The 23,855-nt window shown below is 44.9% G+C and overlaps 1 long non-coding RNA gene across 1 annotated transcript; it reads left to right on the top strand.

The window, feature by feature from the left end:
• The first annotated feature begins 9,060 nt into the window (after window positions 1-9,060).
• Window positions 9,061-21,889, top strand: LOC139030369 (uncharacterized). The gene is made up of 2 exons (XR_011482713.1): window positions 9,061-9,232; window positions 20,357-21,889. It is a non-coding gene; the product is annotated as an uncharacterized lncRNA (long non-coding RNA).
• Window positions 21,890-23,855: the final 1,966 nt, after the last annotated feature.

Below are 23,855 nucleotides of genomic sequence, written 5' to 3' on the forward strand. Positions count from 1 at the left end.
CAAGACCCCTAACACTCTGCATCACTGAGTCCTCTAGCCTAGTACCCCGTGCTGGAGTCTGTACTGTGGCACTTCTCAAATCTCTGCTTACTCTAGTAGCAAATAATCTATGCCATTTCTCTGCCCCACTGCCCTGACTGTTCTAAACCCTGTAGCCATGGAGTCCATCCTCAGCTCCCTCTGCTCTGGTATTCAAGGTCCTCCTTTAAATCACATTAAAAAAAAGTAAACAATGCTGAACATTCATCAGTTGAGGAGCTCCTGCAGGTGCTTTTTGTTTGTTTGTTTTCTCCATTGGTCAGTCATAGTTCCAAACATTTTTTATTGAAGGATCTTAGGGGCAACAGTCTGGCTGGGAGGGGGTGGTGTTAAAACCCTCAAGTAGCATGTGCAGAGCAAGCCCAGCATTCTTCTTTAGCTGGAATACTAGAGAACAATAAAAGTAGCAAACTTTTCTAAAAATCCTTTTGCCTAAGATTGAAGAAATGCCTGTGTGCTAAGTTGCTTCGGTCACGTCCGGCTCTTTGCTACCCTATGGACTGTAGCCTACCAGGCTCCTCTGTCCATAGGATTCTCCAGGCAAGAATACCAGAGTGGGGATCTTCCTGATCCAGGGATCAAACCCACACCCCTTATGTCTCCTGCATTGCCAGGCAGATTCTTTACCACCAGGGCCACCTGGGAAGCCCTGAGGAAATGCCTAGTCACTGTATTTAAGAACATTATTCTTAGGACTTCATTGTTAGTAATTGGATTATTATTTGGACTGGATGAGGGGGTGGTGTAGGAGATGATGGAGAAGCTAAATGCTACCCACCGCCACCACACTGGCAAGGTGCCAACCAGTTCTTCTGTATCCACACTGTTTGGTAAGTCATCACTGCCCACATATGCCTTTTGAGCACTTGAAATATGGCTAGTCCAAATTGAGATATGCTGTAAATGTAAAATACACACCGAATCTCAAAGACTTTGTACATAAGAATGTGATATTTTTCATTAATAATTTTTAATGTTGATTGCATGTTGAAATGATACTACTTTAGCTATATGAGGCTAAATTAAAAATGTTATTAAAATTAGTTAGAACTATTACTTTAAAAGATGTAATACACTAAAATTATTAAAACTTTTTTTTTAGTAAAAAATTTCAAATGATGTATGTGACACACTCATTGGAAAGACTGAAGCTGAAACTCTGGTAGTTTGACCACCTGATGCAAAGAACTGTCATTGGAAAAGACTCTGATGCTGGGAAAGATTGAAGGCGGGAGGTGAAGCGGACGGCAGAGGATGAGATGGTTGGATGGCATCACTGACTCGAGGGACATGAGTTTGAGCAAGCTCCGGGAGTTGGTGATGGACAGGGAAGCCTGGCGTGCTGCATGAAGTCCATGGGGTCACAAAAAGTTCGACAAGACTGAGTGACTGAACTGATTGAATGTGACACACATCATTGGCTCATGATTTGTTTCTATGGAACGTGCTGATTTAGAACCCTGGATCTTTTCTTGTTTGATGATGCTGGTTCCAGGGGTACCCTTGGACTCTATCAGTTTGAAGAACAGATCTGGGAAGTATCTGATTTATTGCCAACAGTCACGTGAAGGAAGGAATAGCTTCACCTTCTTGCCTCCCTACTTGCCTGTGTGTTGTTACCAGGAATGACACTCACAGTGAGGCTGACAATCACAGAGGTTGAGATCTGGGGGTGAGAGGATCCAAGCCCAGCTCTGCTGGACCAGCCATCCACTGGGCCCCCTGCCCCTTAGCAGGCCACAGTGCTGTCTCCCTTTGTCAGAGAGAGCTGGATGGAGGAGCCCAGGGGTCAAGTGCTGCCCCTTTCTGCTCTAAAATGCCTGTTTCTCTTGGCTGAGGGAGGCCTTCAGAGCTCTTAGGCACAATACTGCGTGTTTGGGCTGTAAAGCAGAGCCCTGCGGACTAGGCTCCACCTTCCAGTCTCTGGTCCAGGCTGGGTGGCTCCGGGAATCAACCTCCTGCATCTGCTTCTCAAAATGTGGATGGGGATAGGGTGCCCAGGTTCATGGGGAGCTGTGTTTATGGCGTTCTGCCTCCAGATGGAAAGAAAGCTTATTCCATTTGATATCCTGATGTGTGGCGTTGGCGACAGGACATCAGAATATTTAGACATGCAGACAGTTGGCTGAATTTTTATTTACCATACAGGCATTTAGAGACTCATAGGTTGGGATGGGAAGGAGAGGAAAGATTGAAAGAGTATCTGGTGTGATCCTCTCATTTTACATGTCAAATAAAATGAAGCAGAAATGCTAAAAGTCTGTCCAACCTCGCCAGCAAGAAGGTGGAAACTGCCACACTGGGCCAGTGTCCCTTGGCCAGCAGCTTCCTTTCAAGATGTGGGAGAGGCATTGGTGCTGACCGTTCCTGACCCCAGTGATTCTACATACTCATCACCGCCCCTGCCGGGGATGTAGAGACTCTGGAATCTGTTCATGCAGGTCCCTGGCTGTTGCCAGCTGCTGCAGAGATTTCAGTCAAAGACTTCTCATGGCCCCAAAGATGCTGCACCTTCACCAGGCGTCCCAGGGCCTGAGACTGGAAGCTTGGGAATCTGCTGGCTCTCCTGACAGGCAGCAGGAAGACTAGTCTGGGTCACAGCTGTGAAGTCAGTGAAATGGCTTTGGCCCTCCCAGCTGCCTCCCGTGTGCGTGCCTTTTGGGGGATGTCTCCATTGGTGGAGGGAAGCAGTCAGGTGAATAGCCTGCAGCCTTACTGTTCAAGTGCCTCCATGGCCCAGCAGCAGCACCTGTGAGCCTGTTAGAATTGTGGACCCCCAGCTCCTCTGCAAACATGCTGAAGAACCTGCATTTCAGCAAGACTGCTAGGGAATTTGTGTGCTCAGTACAGTTTGTGAAGCCCTGGCTTAGAATATTAGTGACTTAATTCATTGCTCCATTCAGGGGGTACTTACATAACAAAAGTGAAGTGTTTGTTTCAAAAAGTATACCTCCATCAGTAGGTGAGAAGGGGAGAGTAAAGAACTTGGTGTCTGTCATTGGTAATTAAGTCTGCATTTTGGGATGGGGAAGGTGGGTGGGGTGTGGTGGGGTGGGGTGGGGAAGGTGGTGGGTCATTTGAGAGCTTAGGCTCTGGAGCCTGATTGTTGAGGTTCAAATACTGACTCAGTGACTGTCAGCTATGTGATCATAGTCCCTAATGAGACCTTGGGCAATCTGCCCCAGTTTTCTCATCTGCAAAATGGGGATAATAGTATTACTATATTATCTATTTATTAGGATGAAATGATTTAATTCTTGCAAGCCCTTAGAACAGTACTTTAGCACACTGTACATGCTTGCTGTGCCATGCTCCGTCGCTTCAGTTGTATCTGATTCTTTGCAACTCCATGGACTGCAGCCCACCAGGCTCCTCTGTCCATGGAATTTTCCAGACAAGAATCCTGGAGTGGGTTGCCACCTCCTACTCCAGGGGATCTTTCCAACCCAGGGACTGAACCCTTGTCTCCTGCATTGGCAGGAGGAAGATTCTTACCAGTGAGCCCCCTAGGAAGCCACCGTACATGCTTACTTAGAGTCAATTTTTATTCTGATCATTTCCATGCATGAAGCCACCCCTGACAGCTGAGTCAGAGATGTTCCGCCCACAGAGTGTGACATTCCTTTTTTAGGGACAACTGCTAGGATGACAAGTGAGTCATGATGTTCTGTGGACCCTTCCTTTCCAGAGGTATGGACTTTGGGTCCCTGGGGTGCCAAGGCCTGGGGAAGATGGGCCCCACTTGGCTTTCTGCAAGGCAAACTCCACACACACACACACACACACACACACACACACGTGAACTGCCATTGCCATGTCCTGGGGCAGTTTCCAGAAAACAAGACCAAGTCACCTCCAGGGAGCCCTCACCCTGTTTTGTTTGAAAATAAACATGTAATAGTTTATGATGTGAATTATAGCTCAATAGGAAATGAACTAAGAGTGTCCAATTCCTTTAGGATGGGTCATTTCATAGCTGAGGGGAGCCTGGGCTTGTGAGTTCTTGCAAAAAACCATGTCAGCAGCTCTGATCGGAGGCAGAGAGAGCTGGTGCTCAAGGCGAAGTTCTCTGCCTAGTCTGTGCTGGGAGGTGGAGAGAACTCAGGAGCCCTGGGGTTTCAATTTGCTGAACCTCAGGCAAATCCTTCTCTCTGCCTCTATCCTGGGCCCTTCAGCTATAAAACCAGGGAACAGAACCTAACAGTATCTCCTGGTTTAGCTGGAGTTTCCTGTGCTCTAAAAAAGTCATCTTGACAGCTCACTGGAGACAGTGGGGTGGTCAGCAACTTGACAGGGAGGGGAATCAGGGTGACACCCCTCCCTGAGAGGAGTCAAACCTTTCAAAAGCTGGGTGCTGCTGGGGTCTGGAGGAGCTCCCATGCCCCCCACACCCGCCCAGTGTGCAGCCTCCTTAGAATTCCCAGCACTGCTGTGCTTTCCTCAACAGCGCCTCTGGGCCCCCACCCTGCCCCAGCCTTGCCACTTCCCCCTTCTTCAGCAAGTTAACCAAATTCTCTCTTCATGGACAGTTCAATGGAAAGTTAGTCTGAAACGACAGTATATCATATTTCATGAATTTAATAGGGTTTTCATGATTTTACAAAGTGCCTCCACCAGACACTCGCAGCTGGAGGCGGCTCAGCGGGAGGCTGAAGCCCTGCATCTGGGTTTTTCAACTCTTGCCAAAATCCATTGAATTTGATCCGGAATGACTATGAATCTTTGGAATGTACAGTCCCTTTTCTCTTGCCTTATCCAAATAAAAAGGGGGAGGGGGAGGGTGGTGCAGAGAAATATCCTAAGAGAATTCCATATGGAAACACTAAACGTGCATTATAAAGGATTTCCTATAAACAAAATCACGGTCAGAGATGTTGAACCCTTCCCATGTTTAAAACAAAGGGCTCTTGTTGTGTGTGTTTGTGTGCGCTTTCAAACATACACACGTATTCATGGGGTACCCTGGCTGTCCCCCTTTCTCCCTAGCTAACTCTCTTCTTTTCCATCTCCCCTGCCCCCAGACTAGCCCCAAACTCCTAACAAGAACAAACTTTAATCGTTCTGCGCAGTAAATCCCCTACAAATAAATATCCAGGGCAACTTCAAACGCGCTTAATTGGAAGCACATGGGAAGAACTCCCCAGTCCTGGCCAAGGCTGCAGGGCTGTAATTTAATGTTATGATCTGCCAGAAATATGCGCCATAATGAGCAGAGTTTGGGTTTCCTTTCTGTGTATCAGAAAACTGCAGGTTTGAGTTTTTTCACATTCTTTTTTTCTCATTTGCTTTGCTTTTGTTCAGTCATCAAACTTCACATTTAACATCCCCCCATCAACCCCAAACGAAAAAAGACAACCGCAATCTAAACAAGCCTTCCTCTCCTTTTAACCTCTCCCCACAACTCCCTTGCTTCAAACTGTGCATGACTGTCCTGTCTTTCCCTCTGCTGTAAAAGAATTATGGCTTTGGGTTTATGGGATTTAAAAAAAAAATGTGTTCAATCACCAGGATGGGAGAAATGAGGCTAAACCACCTTTGGACCCTCTAATGGTTTTATCATAGAATTATAGGTGGAATGGGCTGGTGGGAACTTTGAGAGGTCTTGCAGTCCATCCCCCTGACTCCACACTGCTTTATCTCCAGCACTGAGGTCCGTGGGTAGCCACCTCTCCTCAGGGATCACCCAGAGAGGAGTTTGTGTAACACTCCCCAGCAGCTGAACCACATCCCTAAGCTTACAGTATAGGAAGTGTTTCACAGGTCCTATGGAAGTCACATGATCTAAGGTCATTTCTCTTCATCACATCCTTAGGAAGTGGAAGACTTTTCAATGTCATTTTTGAGAAGACTTCATTGGGGAGAATGCCTCCAGCCAAGAGGATAGGAGCAACTCCTGGTTTCAAAGAGAGGAAACCCAGTGCCAAATTCCCTTTGCATAGAACTGCTGAATATTAGGCTTTGAAGGAACCTCAGGGGCCATCCAGTCCAATTGGGCCTGAAGACCTGGGGTCTTCTTAGTGATGCCCAGGCCCTTCTAGCAACTGGAAGCCCACTGTCTGCTTAGCCAGTTTCTGCTACTTTGTGAGAGCTCTCATGATCAGATAACTGTCTTTCCTATTGAACCCAGATCTGTATTTTCATTCCTTGCTTTTGCTGGGCTTCATTCTGTTCTCTGAAGCTACATGGAAGAATTCAAATTCCCTTAAATGACAGTCATATTCCTATCATACATTATCATATTCATATCATGTCATTATCATATTCATATCATGTCATTATCATATTCATATCATGTCATTATCATATTCATATCATGTCATTATCATATTCATATCATGTCATTATCATATTCACATTACATTATTATCATATTTATACCATAACATATTCATATCATATTCATTTTCCCTTTCCAAGAATTAAGAAAGGATCAACTCAGCTTTTTCAGTTACTCTGCCTCCTCTCCCACCTCCCCAATTCAATACGTAGTCTACACCACTCGGCAGAATCTTGGTCTTTGTTTATTCTACCTACAAAATTGGGGTAATTCTGTTGTTCATCCCTACTGTGTAGAATGGCTTTGAGGATTGCCCTGAGATGGAATATAGTTTCTGTTGCATTTTTCTTCAGCACTGACACAGTTGACTGGTGAGAGTGAACCCTCTATCCTCTCCACTCTCAGTTATCTTTCCTAGCTGTGTGGCTCTGGGCCAGTCACTCTACCTCTCTGGGGGTAGAGGAAATCTACCTATGGAAAATCAGAGAGCTAGAGTAAATGACCTCCAAGATTCCTTCTAGTTCAACAGGCTCAGAAGGGCAGGTGTTGATACCAACTGGAGCCAATGCCCTAGAAGCTTTTGTATCTTTGATCCTACAGCCTTCTGCTCATCTATCAATTGGTGAATGAATGAGGAGTACTAAACCAAGTGAACTAAACCAAGTTAAAGAAGATATGGCTCTTGTCTGCTGAGAACCTACTTTCTGGTTCATGAGACAAGAGATACACAGAGGACAGAACCAGAGGACAGGGCAAGACATCTTATGACTGGGTGCCCGAAATGGTATCCCGGAAGGGGGGGTCTCATTCCCAGTGTTGGCACAGTGGTGGAAGCAACTGGGTGTGTGGTGGTATGCAGCAAGCCAATTGTTTTCAGTAACAGTTAAGGGACTGTGTTTGTGACTGTGTAATTAAAAACAAAGCAGAATAAGAATTTTTCTTCTATACCATTATTCTCAGTCATGCACAATCTATGACAGGCTCTTAAAGCAGTAGATAAAGGGGCAAAATTTATATCTGGCATTTAACTCTACTGCTTCCCATACCCTGAACCCTTCCCCACCAATCCCTGCCTGGGGGCTCCACCCCTTACCTGGGAATCTGTGGTCTGTGGGAGCCCCATTTATTTTACAAGGTATGGTAGCCAATGCTTGCTAACCACTGATACGTGATTGCAGGACAGAGGGAAGAGACCTGTGGGTCTGAAAAAAGAGCAAGTCCTCAAAGGATGGACTCAAAACTTGCACTAGGCTGGGGTAGGGGTGGGGAGTGCAGCCAGCCAGGGCCTGGTCCAAGCCCCCATCGTGCATTTGGACTGTTGCCATTTTGCCTCCACTCTTGTTCCCTTACAGAATATTCTCCAGGAGGCAGCCAGAAGAAACATTTCAAAACAAATTAGATCATGCTGCTTCTCTGGTCTGGATCGTTCAATCACTTTCCAAAGTACTGGGAACAATATCCTAACCCAAGTTTAGGCCTCTCAGGTTTATGAGAATCAGCTTCCCACTATCTTTCCTGCCTAAATTCCCGCCTCCTCTCCTTTTATGCTCCACTCCTTAACCACATAGCATTCTCGAAGCTCCCTATACCAGCCAGGCACATTCCTGCCTCAGGGCCTTTGCACAGGCTGTTCCCAGATATGGGACTCACTCCCTTGTTTTCTCAAGGTCTTTACAAGGTAGCCTTCCCTGATCATTGCATCTAGGGCAGCATTCCCTGCCATTCTCTCCCTAACTCATGCCACTTTTCCCCATAGTATTTATCACCACCTAATCGTGTACTATCATCACATTTGTCTATGTCTCTCTCAGTCACAAGAGGGAAGAGAACTTTGTCTTGTTTGTCTCACTGGTCACCTAGATGGGCCCTTTCATTCTAGTGCTAAGGGAAGGGTCCAGAGAGGTAAAAGGACTAGTCCACAGCATGTTTCCAAGGGACCCAAGAGAAGAGCTCAAGTCGTCCAGTCTCCAGCCTGTGCATCTCTTATTAAGGCCTGCTGATTTTAATCTGAATATTTCAGCATTTAACGCTTTCCAGAGCATTTTCCACAAACATCATTTTGTCCTACATGCAGAAACCTGCTGCCAGATTCTCAGTGTCAGCTTACAGAGCATAAAGCGAACTTCAGAGATGAAGGGATTTTCTGAAAGTCACACGGAGCTGGGGCTGGAACCCAGGGCCCACAGCGTCCGCCGACCAGGGCTTCAGAGCTGCAGAACTCGCCTTTCAAAGGAGGAGGCCTGGCACTGTCGTCGTCCCCCCGTCCCCCCACCCCGCACCGCGGTAACCCGCCGCTCCCTTGCTAATCGACAGGTGCGTTTCTGAGCACTTCCATTCACATCTGGCTTCTGAGAAATCCAGCCCCCTCCCCCAGGATCCGCACTCTCCAGTTGAAGCAGCCCGGCCGGGGTTGGGGTAGGCCCGGGTGGTGGGGAGAGGAGGATTGAGGGGGGTGGGGGCAGGGCCATTTCTGATGCTAAATTGGCCCGCGGAGCGGAGGGTGCAGCTGGGTTCATTAGCTGCCTTCAGTCTCGGCGCACTGAAAGCTGGAAGGAATGTGTGGTAATTAATAAGCACTCGGGCCCCCAAGGGAGCAGTCCTGTGGGTGAGAGGAGGCAGTGAGGTCCTGTTAAGGTGCAACCGATCTGGCCCCCTCTGAAATTAATCCAGCCCGCGGGACAAGCACCGTTTCTGCCCGACTTGTAAAAAGACAACGCCATTTTAAAAATCATCACCATCGACAAAATCCTAAAATGGCAGGATGTCCCTGTCACCCCGCCTCTGTGTCGCTTTGACTCTGATTTGAGACGGGCGCTGTCGGCACCGGTGGTGGTCACGTGCCAGGTCCGAGGGGGAGGCGTCCTGCCGTATACAATACACACTGGCATTTCGCAGACTCTAGGTGAAACCCAGAAGGTAAAATATCTTAGTCATAATCTTTTATAAGGATTGGATGTTGAAGTAATATTTTGGATGTATTGAGTTAAAAATATGAAGGTTAGTTTTGGCTGTTTCTTTTTAACAGTTTTAATGGGACTACTAGAAAATTTAAAATGACACATGTGGCTTGCATTCAGCAGTCCCAGGAATTGGCTCATGCCAGCTCGGGAGAATCAATTGTGTGCGTTTCCTCCCACCTCTGTGTTTAGTGAGGTCAGGTTAGCGTCTTGAAATTAGTATTGGTGGGATTTTTAACACTAAAATTGGCAAGTGCTATAAATTAGGATTTTTTGAAAAAGAGTTGGTTTATCAACACACCACTCCTCACATTATATTTCGCTGTTAGTTCTATTCTAGGTGTTTTGTTTCTTAAGATTTCCTTTCTGGGTGTGCAGGTTGCATGTGGGAGTTTTGTGTGCTTTCCTCTGTCTCTTTTCCCTAGCGCCTATATTCTTGTTTTTATTTATTTATTCATTCATCCACAGTTGTTGAATAAGCACTGTGTATAAGGTACTGTTTTAGACCATAGAGATTTATGATGAGTGAGTCATAGTCCTGCTCCTGGAGCACTCAGGATCTGGTGGTAGTGAGAACAGAATTTGGGGCAAGCTGCTGTGACAGTGGTGCTGCTGTTAGTCGCTAAGTCCTGTCCGACTCTTTTGTGACCCCATGGACTGTAGCCCGTCAGGCTCCTCTGTCCATAGGATTTCAGCAGTGGTGAAGGTGAGGTCAAATGGATAGGACAACCTGCGGAGCACGGACAATAGTGAGACACAGGGGCAGGGAAGGCTTCAGAGAGGAAGGGTTATTTGAGCAGGGTCTTCAAGGATGAATAGGAGTTTGTCAGGAGAGAATCTGGGAAAGATCATCCCAGTTTGGAATCACCACAGCATGGGTGTGATGTTAGACAGAGGAGTGATGTTAGATAAGACTGGAAGAGAATTTTGGAACACAAAGAAGAAGCCTTTGTGAAACGTGTAAAAGAAACCTCAGATAGATTTTCTCTTTTCCTTCCTTCTCCCCTTCCCCAATGTCTCTTTCTAATAATGGAAAATTGGAATGTAGAGCATTTATCCTTTCAAGCCCCTTCTCCCGGGGGTCAGGGATTCCATGAAGGAGATAAGGCTTTTCATGCCAAACCCTGGGCAGAGTGATGAGGAGATCAGACTGGAACCCTCGTAGGGCTGTGGACTCAGAGACTCTGTGTGTGGAGCTCAGGGCGCTCCATTTCATTATTTGGAGTGTTCCTAAGGACGTGGATACCTTTGGAACCAAAGGGTGTGTCATTGACATGAAGAGTGAACATGAAGAAAGGTCTCTACCCATTGGTGCTGAGGGCAGAGTGGTTTTACAGCAGAGGGTGGTGAAAAGAGCATGGCCAGGGGCTTGATGTTTGTAGTAGAAAAATCACCCCCTCATTTTGACCTTAATTTTCTCATCTCTAAAATGTTCAAGTTATATTCGATTCTGTGTTTCAACATTTATCATAGTTGTTGATTATTTTATGTCTCTTCTTCATGAGTTTTAAGAATATGTTCTATTTCCCATAAATAAACCCTAATTTATTTTTTATTGTTGTGGTTTTAGTTGGTAGTGCATAAGGGAAAAAAACTTTCTCATCTCTGGCCCAATATTGTTTCCTTCCTCGCTTGTCAGGTGTTATCTCAGTCTGTTCTTAAATCAGGGGCTATTTAGATACTAGAGGCAGTGATTCGGCTACCTAGACCAGGTGCCCAGGGTGAGCCCTTCTTTCCATCATCTCTCTTGGACTGAGGCTTGGTGATACTTCAGAAACCAGTGGGCCAAGAGTAAAGGTTTTCTGAACTGGGCGGGGTGATGCGTGTTCTGTCTGACCATTTCTTTTTCACATCTGTAGCCCACTCATCATCACTCTGCCCACTTTTGTCAGAAGGCGCCCCTACATGACGGATTTGTCTCGCTTTTTTTCTCTCTGCTCTAGAGCCATCAGTGGATCCTTGGGGATCCACTGTCAGAGGACAGAGTTCCCCTGGATGAGGGAGACTCCTTTCTTCCAGCATGGCTCTCCTCTAGCCATCCGGCAGACGTCTCCCAAGAGCCTTCCTTCTCCTTATCCTGATGACATGATCACTTGCGCCAACCCCCAGCTCCAGAGACACCTCCTGTTTCCTTCTGACTTAATTCCTCCCCGCTGAGCACCTATAGACATTTGCTGTGGGTCATCGCCTACTCCTTTAGGTCTGCATCTTGTCCTCCAAAGCACACAGTAGGTCTGGGAGTGTGGGGACCCTGAGGGAGAGGGGCAGGAGGAGATGCTTGCCGGCTGGCAAATAAACCCCAGGACAAGTTTCCAGCTCGTTGGCACCTTACCTGCTTTGTCTGTAAGATGGGAATAATATTCCCTGTCATCCTTCACAGAGAATTTTTTGGAGGATCAAAGTGGACAATAGAAAACAGGATTTGAAAGGCTTAATAAGTGACCAGGAAGTAGGTGGAACTGAGGTGCCCCTTTCAGGTCTTGATCTCTGAACCCTCAGTGATGGATCGATTAGATGTCATGACAGTAGTTCCAGTGATGTTTCCCTAAAGTTATTTCTCTGATAAACATACAAACAGGAAAACTTGGACATCGGTCTGTCTGGAATCAAGCATAATTAGTTAAAAAAAGAAGGGAAGGCTCAGGGCGGTGGCAGTTACAGAAGCTGTTTTCAAACATGTCAGGGGCTATCTGGTGGTAGATGCTGGCTTAATGGAGGTGGAAGATGGGAAGAGTCTGTAGACACTTAGAAGCGGGCAGAGATTTCAGGGAGGAAGGAAGTTTCTAAGGAGAGCTGTCCCATGGGTCCTGGGATGTGGGCGCCAGAGGACCCCCCAGAGATGCTTGCGAAGGGGGTGCTTATTACCCAGACAGATGTGAAAATGAGGGCAGCTTCTCTGGAGGATAGGGGCAGCTCGGACCGTGGCTCTCTTTGTGCTACTCGGACCTTAGACTGGATGACTGTCCCGGAGGCTAGGGCAGGATGCAGAGGCCCGCGCTGACTGCCGCGGCGCCGAGCGCTTCCCCACCACTCGGTTAGCAGAACTGAGCCTGAGAGCAGATGTACCGCTTGCCGCAGGTGGACGGCAGAGCCAGTGTTCACACTTGGTCTCTCTGACTCAGAACAGGTGCTGCTGTGGCTTCTGGGCACCACCAGAAAAGTGAATGTGAAAGTCGCTCCGTCGTGTCCGACTCTTTGCGACCCCATAGCCATTCAGTCTATGGAATTTTCTAGGCCAGATTTCTGGAGTGGGTAGCCTTTCCCTTCTCCAGGGGATCTTCCCAACCCAGGGATCAAACCCAGGTCTCCCGCATTGCAGGCGGATTCTTTACCAGCTGAGCCATGAGTGGCATGCTAATTCTCTCTTTTCCTTCAGTCCCTGGCTCTCCTTCTCTTGTGAAGTCTGCCCCTTACAAGTGTTGCTTCTCAGCTCCCTCTCTTAGCCCCTGCTCTCGGGGCTCTGTGCTATGGCCTCTCTACTTAGCTTGGATCCTGAGCTGGCTCATTCCAGGGTGTCTCCCTTGAGGACCCTGGACCCCTTGCTGCCCTGTAGCCTGTGCCTGTCCTTCAGCCCTGCAGCCTGCCTTGCAGTGCAGGGCTCTTTGGGGATGTTGGCACACTCATGGCCCGTGCCTATTAGGTGGCTGATCCTCCGGGCCCCTAGCCCTCCTGCCCTCTCTTCTCAGCTCCCTTCTTTATTCCCAAAGTGCCCATTCAAACAGTCGCTGTTCTTTTCATCTCCCCCCCCACCCTCCAGCACCCAGCTCTCCCCTCCCTGCCCGGGGCAGAAGGATGACCCTTCATGTACACTTTATCCCCTCCTGGCTCCGCTGTGACTCTGGCTCACGTTGTCTGGTTTCCCACATGACTGAACGCCTCCCTGTTGCCAGCAGACATCTTACAGGTCTGATCTCTTGGCTCTATGTAAAGATTGAGGTATTGTGACCTCTTCACACTCCACCACAATCTATTCCCCAGCATCAATATCCCAACATTCTGTCTTACACATCACACACTCTGGTTTCAAGACACACCTCAGGGCTCTGCAAACTCACCATCCCTTTTCACAGCTCCATACTTCTGTGCATGCTCCTCCCTCCCTCAGCCCTCGACATGGTCCACATGCGCTCTATCTGGCACCCAGTTTCCTTTTGCTACAGAGATTTTCCTGGTTCCCCCCCCAAGCAAAATTAGCTGTTCCTTTTTATATTTCCTACAGCCTTCAGTTTATACCTCCAGTACTTTGCACTGTGTTTCCCCCACTAATCCATAAGCACCTTGAGGGCAGGGGTAGGTCTTACTTGTCCTTGTATCTCTAGTGCCTGTGGCAGGCCTGGTGAGAGTTAGTGCCTGGCCCATGCCTAGTAAATGAATGGGTAAGTCACTTGCTTCCACACTGCTGACATGGAAGCAGCAGGCATGGCAATGACATATACTGAGCAACAGCAAACCTACAACCATGAAAGCAGGTTTTTCCCCTTTCTTTTTGAAGGAGACATAATTTTAAAACATTTGAAAATAACCATAACTTAGAAAACCATTTATGGAGGGGGAAGTAATTTCCCTACTGTGTAAACATCCTTGTCAATGTGAACACCTGAATGTATCTTAGATCATCACTACCATGTCAACCCATTGATAAAAAAAAGGAAACTCCCATGACTATGTTTATCCCTTGCATAAAGTTGTATATTTTTTTTTCAAAGACCTCTATATGTGTGATCTCATTTGATTTTCATAACCTCCATGAGGTTGATTGCAAAAATGGCTCTCATCTTCCATCTCTCTCTGGACCTGTGCCCTGTATAAAGATCCTTTGCAGCTCTTCCTACAGTGGCAGAATCCACTTCCTTATCCCTGGGATCTGTGTTGGCCTCATGACTTGCTTTGGCCAGTAGGACTTTTGGAAGTGATATCATGCCAAGTATGAGTTTAGGCCACCCAATGCCTTGCAGCTTCTGCTCGCACTGTTGAACTCCTGCGACTATCATGTGATAAGTCTATGCTGGTCTTCTAGAGAATGAGAGGTTGCATGAAGCAGAACTGAGCCAGCTGATTCATCCTAGTGAAGACCTCTGCCACGTGAACAAGCCCACCAAAGCCAACTCTCCACATGCTAGCAGACCCATGAGCAGGGCCATCTTAGACCCAAGGCAATCTTCAGTTTGTGAGCTAAACTGTTTTTTCATGCCTGCAAGTTTGGGGGTAGTTTATTATGTAGTAAATCCCAGGGACGGTGGAGCCTGGTGGGCTGCCGTCTATGGGGTCACACATGACTGAAGTGACTTAGCAGCAGCAGCTAATTGATAACACTTCCTGTGAGAGAGGTAGGACAGGAAAGACAGTTATAGGTCGGGAGGCTTGATGATTCCAAAACTCCAGTTCCTAATTCAGTGCTGTTTCCACAATGGTTTTTAATAATTGGTTGGTCACAGAGTCCTTCCTTCAAGTAAAATTGTATGGAGTCCCAATATGGAAAACTAGTCAATAGAACACTCTTTCTATTGAAGCTGGTCCAGGTCCCTAAATATACTGTTTATTTACATTATGGCCCAGTGTAATATATATGAGATACTTAGACTTGGCTTTGAGACAGTTGGTGGCATTCAGGGCAAGCAGAATATGTAGTTTATGGTTGGCAATAACCTCAATCTAGTGGGAGAAAAACAGATCAAACCTGAAATGATGACGAACAGTATTGCAATAGTGACATGTACATGTAGAGCTTTGTGGTAGGAGTTTTGGATCCTCAGAGTGCAGTAGCTATGGTAGTGGTTGACTGAGGGTATTCAGAAAAGGGGTCATGGAAAAAGTGGATTGAAAAGTAGGGTAAGATGTTAATGAGTGAAGGAGAGAAAGAGCCTCTTTAGGGAGGAAAATGATATAGCTCCAGGCAGGGAAGGAGCATTATTTTTTGTGGGACAGATCAGGAGGTTTGGTTCACAGGGTTAAAGGGGCTGCTGGGCCTTGGAAGGGAGTGAGTTAACCATGGATGTGGGACAGTGTCAGAGAAGTCCTTTAAGACCCTTGTCTTCCATGAAACCTTCAAAGACTAGTTTATCTTATATCTGAACTTCATGTCCTGCAGTAAGTGTTTCATGACTTTTCTCCTACTCTGGAGTGCATGTTCCTGAAGGGCAGAGCTGGCTTCCTCTTTTCTTGATGTCGTGCTTACAGTTGAATATCTACTGGGAGAGTTGATACTTGTACACCGAGCACCTGATGAACTTCACTGTGTCAGGTTCCTATAACTCACAGCTTTGGGATCACAGTTCCTCTCCTGGACTCCTGCTTAAGGAAGTCTTGAAGATTATTCTAATCACAACAGTCGGCCTAGCTCTGTGGTTGGGGAAATGTGACGCTAACAGAGAGGGGAAATTGGATTTCATAGCTTTTAAGTCTATGACTTCTGGATTGTATGGAATGGGGAAAAGGGCCCATTAGCCATTAATGTTATGGAGACTATTATGGGAGATATGCTGGTTTTAAACATGTTCACCAGTTCTTTGGCAAGCCTTCCATCAAAAGGTAGCTCTTGCTGTCACATTGTTTGCAAATATTTTCTTCTAGTCTGTAGGTTGTCTTTTTGTTTCATTTATGATTTCCTTTGTTATGCAAAAGCCTGTAAGTTTGATTAAATTTCAGTTGTTTAGTTTTGCTTTTATTTCTATTGCCTTGGGAAACTGACCTAAGAAAACATTGGTATGATTTATGTTAGAATGTTTTGCCTACATTCTCTTCTAGGAGTTTTATAGTATCATGTCTTATATTTAAGTCTTTAGTCATTAAGCACTATTTACAATAGCCAAGACATGGAAGCAACCTATATGTCCATTGACAGATGAATGGATAAAGGAGACATGGTATATGTAAATGCGCATATACATATATGTGTGTGTGTGTGTGTGTGTGTATATATATATATATATATATATATATATATAAAACTCAGCTATAAAAAGGAATGAATAATGCCACTTGCAGCAACTTATATGAGCCCAGAGAATATCATACAAAGTGAAAAAAGTCAAAAAGAGAAAAACAAATACCATATAATACCATTCATGTGTGGAATCTAAACTGTGATACAGATGAACTTATTTATGGAAAAGGAACAGACTGACAGAAATAGAGAACAGACTTGTGGTTGCCAGTGGAAGGGGAGGTGGGGGAGGGGTGGAGTGGGAGTGTGAGATTAGCAGGGGCAAACCATTATATATACAGTGAATAAACAACAAGGTCCTACTATATAGGACAGGGAACTGTATTCAATCGCTTGTAATATACCACAGTGGGAAAGAAAACAAAGTGATTCAGATATATATACACATGTATGTACACCAGAATTAACACAACATTGTAAACAAACTATACTTCAATAAAAAGTAAATTTTGAAAATGGCGAAGCTTATTCTCTTCCTCTTGATTATGGGCTGGCCTTTGTGACTTGCTTCTTATACATAGAAAGTGACAAGTGATACTGACTTTTGAAGCTAGCTCAGAAAAGGCAGTATAGCTTCTGCCTGGCTCTCTGTACCTTTGGACTAGCACATTTGGAGCCCTGAGCCACCATGTGTATCAATCATATTTTTTCTTTTCTGTATCTTAATGCTTTGCTTGTTGCTATTTTAATGCTTTGCTGACCCCAAAGGGACTGTCCCTCCAAAATTAGCTAATTCCTAGAGAGAGCAAGGAACTCACCTGGGAGTACATCCTTCTTATGCAAACTAGCTGATACAGATAGAGTCCATGTTCCCAGTCACCTCCTATATTGGACTTTCACATTCTGGGCCATTATTCATCTGCTCTGATTATCTCAGGGCCAGATACCAGACAACTAGGGATAGCTCTCATGCCCATGAGCCTGATGAGATTATTTAAACTAGACAGTCTTAAGCCTGCTTCCTCTGCCCTACCATTTCCTCCCACAGAAATGCAATAAAGGCTCTCACCTACATTCCACCTTACCCCACCCACTAACTGACCCTGGTGCTTCCCCATGTGGCTCTCTGTGGTGTAGTGTGCCCCCTTCTCTTGGGATCTGTGAATTTACTAAACTGTCTTTTCAGTGGAAAGTGTCTCCTGATCTCACTATACCTCAATAACTATAAAACCTAGATTTTAAAAGACCATGTAAGAAGTCTGGGTATAATGAAGCCACCATACCGGAGGGACCACATGTAGAGATGACACAGAGGAGGAATGAGATGCTCAGGGAGCCCCAGATGATGTTGCAGCGTTTTTAACCCAAGTGCTTGATATGTGTGGGATCCCTTGAGAAGAGCCCTGCTCCAGCCACCTTCTGATTACAACCTCATGGAAGACACCTAGCAAGAACTGCCAGTGAATCCCCAGAACTGTGAGAGATAATTATAGTGAATGACTTATTACTTTGTATCACTAAGTTTGGATGGTTTGTTACAGAGTCAAAGGTATCTGAAACAGGAGGGATGACCAAATTCAAGGTTCTGTTGATTTCATTTCTGTTCCCTCTGGTTGTCAAATCATTGTTCATGCCTTTTAGGATCATTTAATTCCTGAAATTTGAAATGCCTCTAGTTCTAACAAGATTCTTTAGACTGTCCCTACCCGCCACCCCAGGGCAGTTCGTAATAGCCCTCTTGTATCGCTTGGTGCAATGCCTTAAAGAAAACATCTAAAACCATTTAGAAATATTTCTAGGAGCACCAGGATGAAATTCAGAGCTCAGCATGGCCAATCAGAAAAAAAGAAGAGGGGAGAAAATAAAAATGAGACAAACCAGGCTTTCAAAGAAAATTGAGGATCTGGAGGGCCTTCAAGTCTTTTGATTTATATTTAAACATTTCTCAAGATTGAAGTCTTGATTAGCCTAGTCCTCTCAAGTTCTGCCCCAGTCCTGATTTATGGGAAGGCCAAGCCAGAGCAAAATGAAAGCAAAATGAGATATTCTTTAAAATTACCTTGGAGCACTTGAAGGAGGGCACAAGTGCTAACGTGGAGATTAAAAAGGAAGTGATGAGATGGGCTTCTGAAACCCTCGATCTGCAGACGTCTGGAGTGTAGGGAGGGGGGCTTATGAGTGATGGGCTACAATCGCTGCAGGTGAGACCCCTGCAGGATGCTTTGTTTGGCTTGGCTCCCCGTAGACTGAGCTCTCCATCAAAGAGTGGCTCTGAGAGCTCAGGCTGGCATTATGACTTGGTGACCCTTCCTTCATTAGCTGGAAGGGAGAAACTTCCAGTACAGAGAGAATGACAGGAGTGTGAAGGGAGGAGGTGGACTGGCTGTGGAATGTAACAGTAGAAATCAAACTCACAGCAGCTCAGAGGCTGAATCACCTTTAGACCCAGGCAGGAGGAGGTTTTGATCTAGACTCCCTACTCTGCCCCTCTTCCAGCCACACCTTCCACCTGGGCAAGAAACCTATGGACCACAAAGACATGCTCACAGTAGCCAACTGTCTAGACTTCACCCTGGGTATCTAGGATCTGTAATTTCCTGACTAAATGGTTCCAAGCCCACTCCCAGGGGCTGCATGGGCTTCCTCTTTGGTTCATTCTTTTGAAAACAGACCAGGTACTGTGCGTACCCCAAGACTTGAGGGTTGGACTAGTGGTGGCTATTTATAGGAGGAAGAGCTGGGACACTTGGTCTGGCATGTTCATATGCACATGTACAGGGACCTTAAAATGTGGACAAAGCCAAGGGTGGAAAGAAGAAAGTGGTATTGGCTAGACCCCGGACCCTATACCTTCCCAGGCTTTGGTACAGAAAACTGAGTATTCTAAATTCAAACTTTTCCAGGTTGATATAAAGATATATTTGGATGGAGGAGGAGGGGATATATTTAATTTGCATTTGTTATCTTGATTTATCACTCTTGCCTATGTAGCCATATGGCATATATGGGCTTCCATATGCACTCTTGCCCCAGCCTGCAAATGTTAGGAGAGGGTGTGAGCAAAGGGCAGAGACAGAGTGTGACTTTGGTTTGTTGTGTTGACCACAGAGAGCTTGGCCTTTGACCAGGCTTCTCTGTTGAAGGTAGGATGGTATTTGTGTGATGGTACTGCTTTTAACTTTAATATCTCTCACATGTCTTCTCAGCTCAAGAGTCAACCATGGCCCCTCTCCTTTACAGGAAGAGTCCTGAAGATCTGTAGAACATTCTGGATTTAGTCTGCTGTCTTAAACCTACCTCCTACAACTGTCTTCTTTGCCTCCATGGACCTTCTGTGTGCTAGTAAAAACTTCACTACTTCCCCCTACTCTCCTCTACCACACACACACACACACACACACAGACACATACACAGACACACACACACAGGCACACACACAGACACACACACACACATGGGTGAGCAGGTTCCTTGCTCTCAGTTTACTCACAACACCTTCTTTCTCAAGTACCATCCCTCTTGTTCTTCACCCATTCAAATCCTACCCATTTTTAGAGATCTAGTTCAAGTTGAACTTCTAAACTTTGTTTATCCATTAATTCCTTCATTGAATGACTCATCAGTAAAACTCCAGCATTTCTACATGCTCTTCAAAGTTTCTTAGTTATAGATTTTGTATCTGAAGCTGCATGACATATTTCTCATGAGTGGGAACTGTCTGTTGGGTCACTTTCACATTCCACTCATTGGTCAGCAGAGGATAATGATAAAGAGTTGATATGTGGCAAAGATCTATTGATTAAGTAATAAGCAGATTGATGGAGCAATCAGTTGGTTAGCCACAAACCTCCCTCCCACAGAAAAGAATTTGCAAAGTGCTTGGATAGTCTGGCTTCCATTCTCTCCTTGCCATTTTTTATCATTCCACTAGTTTATTTCTATTCCATTATGTATCTATCATGCTGGGATTTATTTCAACCTCTTTGAACATATTGATATTTTTGACTTGAAGTCTTAATAAGAATGATTTCTTTATTACAAATTTGAGTTTTTATTTGCAATTTATAACAAATTACTCTCATATACAAGCATATGTTGAAATAAATAGGCTCAGTAATTTATTTTTTCTTATTATTTCCATATGACTTTGGTTTATATTTCTAACAGAATCTCTATTTCTATCTTTTTTTTTCTTTTAGGAAATATCTTATAAAAGAACAGTTGTTCTTGAAAGAGTGACCCCTGTACAAGTACCATCAGCATCACCTAGATCTACTATTTGAACAAGCCCTTCAGGTGATTTTGATGTATGCTAAAGTTTGAGAACCACTTTATTAGTTGACCCCTTCATGGATCACTCCCTTGTCATGGTAAAGAAATTTGCATAACTCAGTGAAGCTATGGGCCATGCCTGGTAGGGCCACCCAAGATGGATGGGTCATAGTATGGGAAGAGGGAATGTCTATCCAATATTCTTCCCATGAGAATCCCATCAACTGTATAAAAAGGCAAAAAGATATCACACTGAAAAATGAGCTCCCCCTATCCTGCCCAGGTCAGAAGTTGTCCAGTATGCCACAGAGGAAGAGTGGAGGAAAATTACTAATAGCTCCAGAAAGAATGAAGTGGCTGGGCCAAAGTGGAAACAACACTCAGTTGTGGATATATCTGGTGATGAAAGTAAAATCCAATCTGTAAGGAACAGTTTTGCATAGGAACCTAGAATGTTAGGTCCATAAATCAAGGTAAATTGGACTTAGTCAAGCAGGAGATGGCAAGAGTCAACATCAGCATCTTAGAAATCAGTGAACTAAAATGGATGGGAATGGGTGGATTTAATTCAGATCATCATTATATACACTACTGTGGGCAAGAATCCCTTACAAGAAATGGATACCACTCTAATGGCAGAAAGCAAAGAGGAACATAGCCTCTTGAAAGGGGTGAAAGAAGAAAGTGAAAAAGCTGGCTTAAAACTCAATATTAAAAAACTAAAATCATGGCATCTGGTCCCATCACATCATGGCAAATAGAGGGGGAAAAGTTGGAAGCAATGACATATTTCCTCTTCATGGGCTCTAAAATCACTGCAGATGGTGACTGCAGCCATGAAATTAGAAGACGATTGCTTCTTGGAAGGAAAGCTATGACAAATCTAGGCAGTGTATTGAAAAGCAAAGACATCACTGACCAAGGTCTGTAGAGTCAAGGCTATGGTTTTTCCAGTAGTCATGTACAGATGTGACAGTTGGACCATAAAGAAGGCAGAATGCTAAAGAATTGATGCATTCAAAATGTGGTGCTGGAGAAGACTCTTGAGAGTCCCTTGAACAGCAAGGAGAACAAACCAGTTGATCTTAAAAGAAATCAATCCTGAATACTCATTGGAAGGACTGATGCTAAAGCTGAAGCTCCAATATTTTGGCCCCTTGATGTGAACAGCCAACTCATTGGAAAAAACCCTGATGCTTGGAAAGATTGAAGGCAGAAGGAAAAGAGGGTGACAAAGGATGAGATGGCTGAATGGCATCACCAATTCAGTGGACATAAACTTGGCAAACTCTGGGAGATGGTGAGGGATAAGGAGGGCTGACGTGCTGCAGTCCCTGGGATCACAAAGAGTTGGACACAACTTGGCGACTGAACAACTATTAGTTGAAAACAAACACTGAGCTGGCAATGGAGACTGAATTTTGGCTCTGCCTCTTTTATTAAAAACCTGTGTGACTCACTCTAAGTCTTAATTTCCTCATGCCAGCTTTTCTGTCTGTCTTAGTGTCTTTGGGGATAAAGATGGGCTATTCTCATTTTAGTTTTTTGTACTGGCAACATGGTGAAAATAACAATGATATTTACTTCACAGGATTTTTAAAGATCAAATAGTTCATTGCATGCACACTCTTGCAGGATTCTTTCTAAAAATCCCCAGAATTCTCAAGGGAGCCCAGATTTTCAATATTCTACACTGGATTGCACAATCAAGGAACCTTGATTTCTACATATGGTTTCTACCATATGTAGGTGTTACAGCCCATTGGGGAGTGCACACTTACTTGGCCGTATAGTATATTTGAGGTATTGGAATAAATGGTACATGTGATGGAGAATAAGCTTAGAAGAGGAAGCAGCTTCTGAAAGTTGGCATGGTCACACACAATGCTGCATATAAAATAATGGGTTTTGAGTTGGATCTTAAAGATAAGCTGTGGAGAGACAGATAGTGGAGAAGGGCACTTTTGATTAGTCTGGTGCATGAATGCCAGGATTAAATATGCAAACTAAAATGGGGGATGGAGATAGGGTCATCTACCAGTGATTGGGTTGATGTTGAGTGATGTTGTAAAAAAGTTTGAAAAGGATGTTGGGGCCAAGTATTGAGGGACTTGATGATGGGAAAGGAATCTGGAAACTCTGAGTGAGAAAACTGGCAGAATAGGTCACTGGTCATATTTTAGATTTTTCTAGAATCAGTGAGATATTTGGTTGGTGATATGTTGGGGACATCTTATCACATGTTTTCAGGGAAGAAGACAGTCTGAGGATTGAACCCTTGAAGCCTATCTTGGGAACTGCCTTGGCTAGCTCCTTGGAATTGGTTTAAATACACATCTTAATTAATTCCTAGTAGTTCTAAAGACTAGCCTAATCACAAAGATACCCCAGAGGAAAGGGAGCAAGTTCATCTCAGCAGTGGTTCTCAATCTTGGCTACATATTGGAATCACATGGGGGCTTAAAAAAAATCCATATCCAGACCATATAACAGGGGAGTTCCTTGACAGCCTATTGGTTTTGATTCTGGGTTTTCATTGCTTTGGTCTGATTGGGGAACTGAGATCCTGCAAGCCACATGGCACGGCCAAAATAAAAGCGCATGGATTCTACCCCAGAGATTTTGAGTTAACTTGTGCAGCTTGGGCCCATGCACTGTTATGTTTTAAAAGCTCCCCAAGTGGTGGTTCTATTGTACAGCTAGGGTTGTGAACTGCTTCCCCTGCAGGATCCAGCACAGATAGTGTTCAATGAACCCAACAATTTGTGATATATTCTGCTCAGTGAGGGAGTGTTTCTGTTGTTTCAGACATCAGTTGTCTCTGAGTTTTGGTGGCTCTTCAAATATTGGAGCAGATTGCCATGGTCTTGTCAGGCTGTGTGTGTGGCAGACATGAGTGATCTTGGCTGGCATATTAAAAAATATGGACCCAGGAAAGAAAACAGACGGTGCAGTGGAGCAGGGGAGAGGACTCCGGGTATAGGCATCTGATGACTTCCATATAATGCCCAACAAAGAGTCAGAAGCTACAGATCAGAACCATAATTGTAAAAGTGTTGACTAATTTCTCAGACTACATCTCTTGCCTGTTTATTTGTTTATCCTCCTCTCTGTAGTCCCCTAGAAACTACCAGTAAATCTTCGGAATTGAAAACGGATGGCAAGCCTGTTTAGGACTTGTAAGGAAAAATGGGAGACTTTGTGACATAACATCTTAAAGGAAGGCACCCCCAGCCCAGGCCTGGATATTGACAACTGTTAAAAGAAAAAAGAACAGGGCTGCCAAGAAGAAAGCCAGCTGGGAGCAGAAGTCCCTCGTGACTTCCTTGTGTTTAAAAGTGCAACATACCCAATTCTCAGCACACAGAATTTATTAAGTAAATGACTGTCAAGTTGATATGTGTTCTAGTCCTGGCTTCTGTTCCT

Source organism: Odocoileus virginianus, chromosome 22 (genome assembly GCF_023699985.2).
Source record: "Odocoileus virginianus isolate 20LAN1187 ecotype Illinois chromosome 22, Ovbor_1.2, whole genome shotgun sequence".
Classification (NCBI taxonomy): domain Eukaryota; kingdom Metazoa; phylum Chordata; class Mammalia; order Artiodactyla; family Cervidae; genus Odocoileus; species Odocoileus virginianus.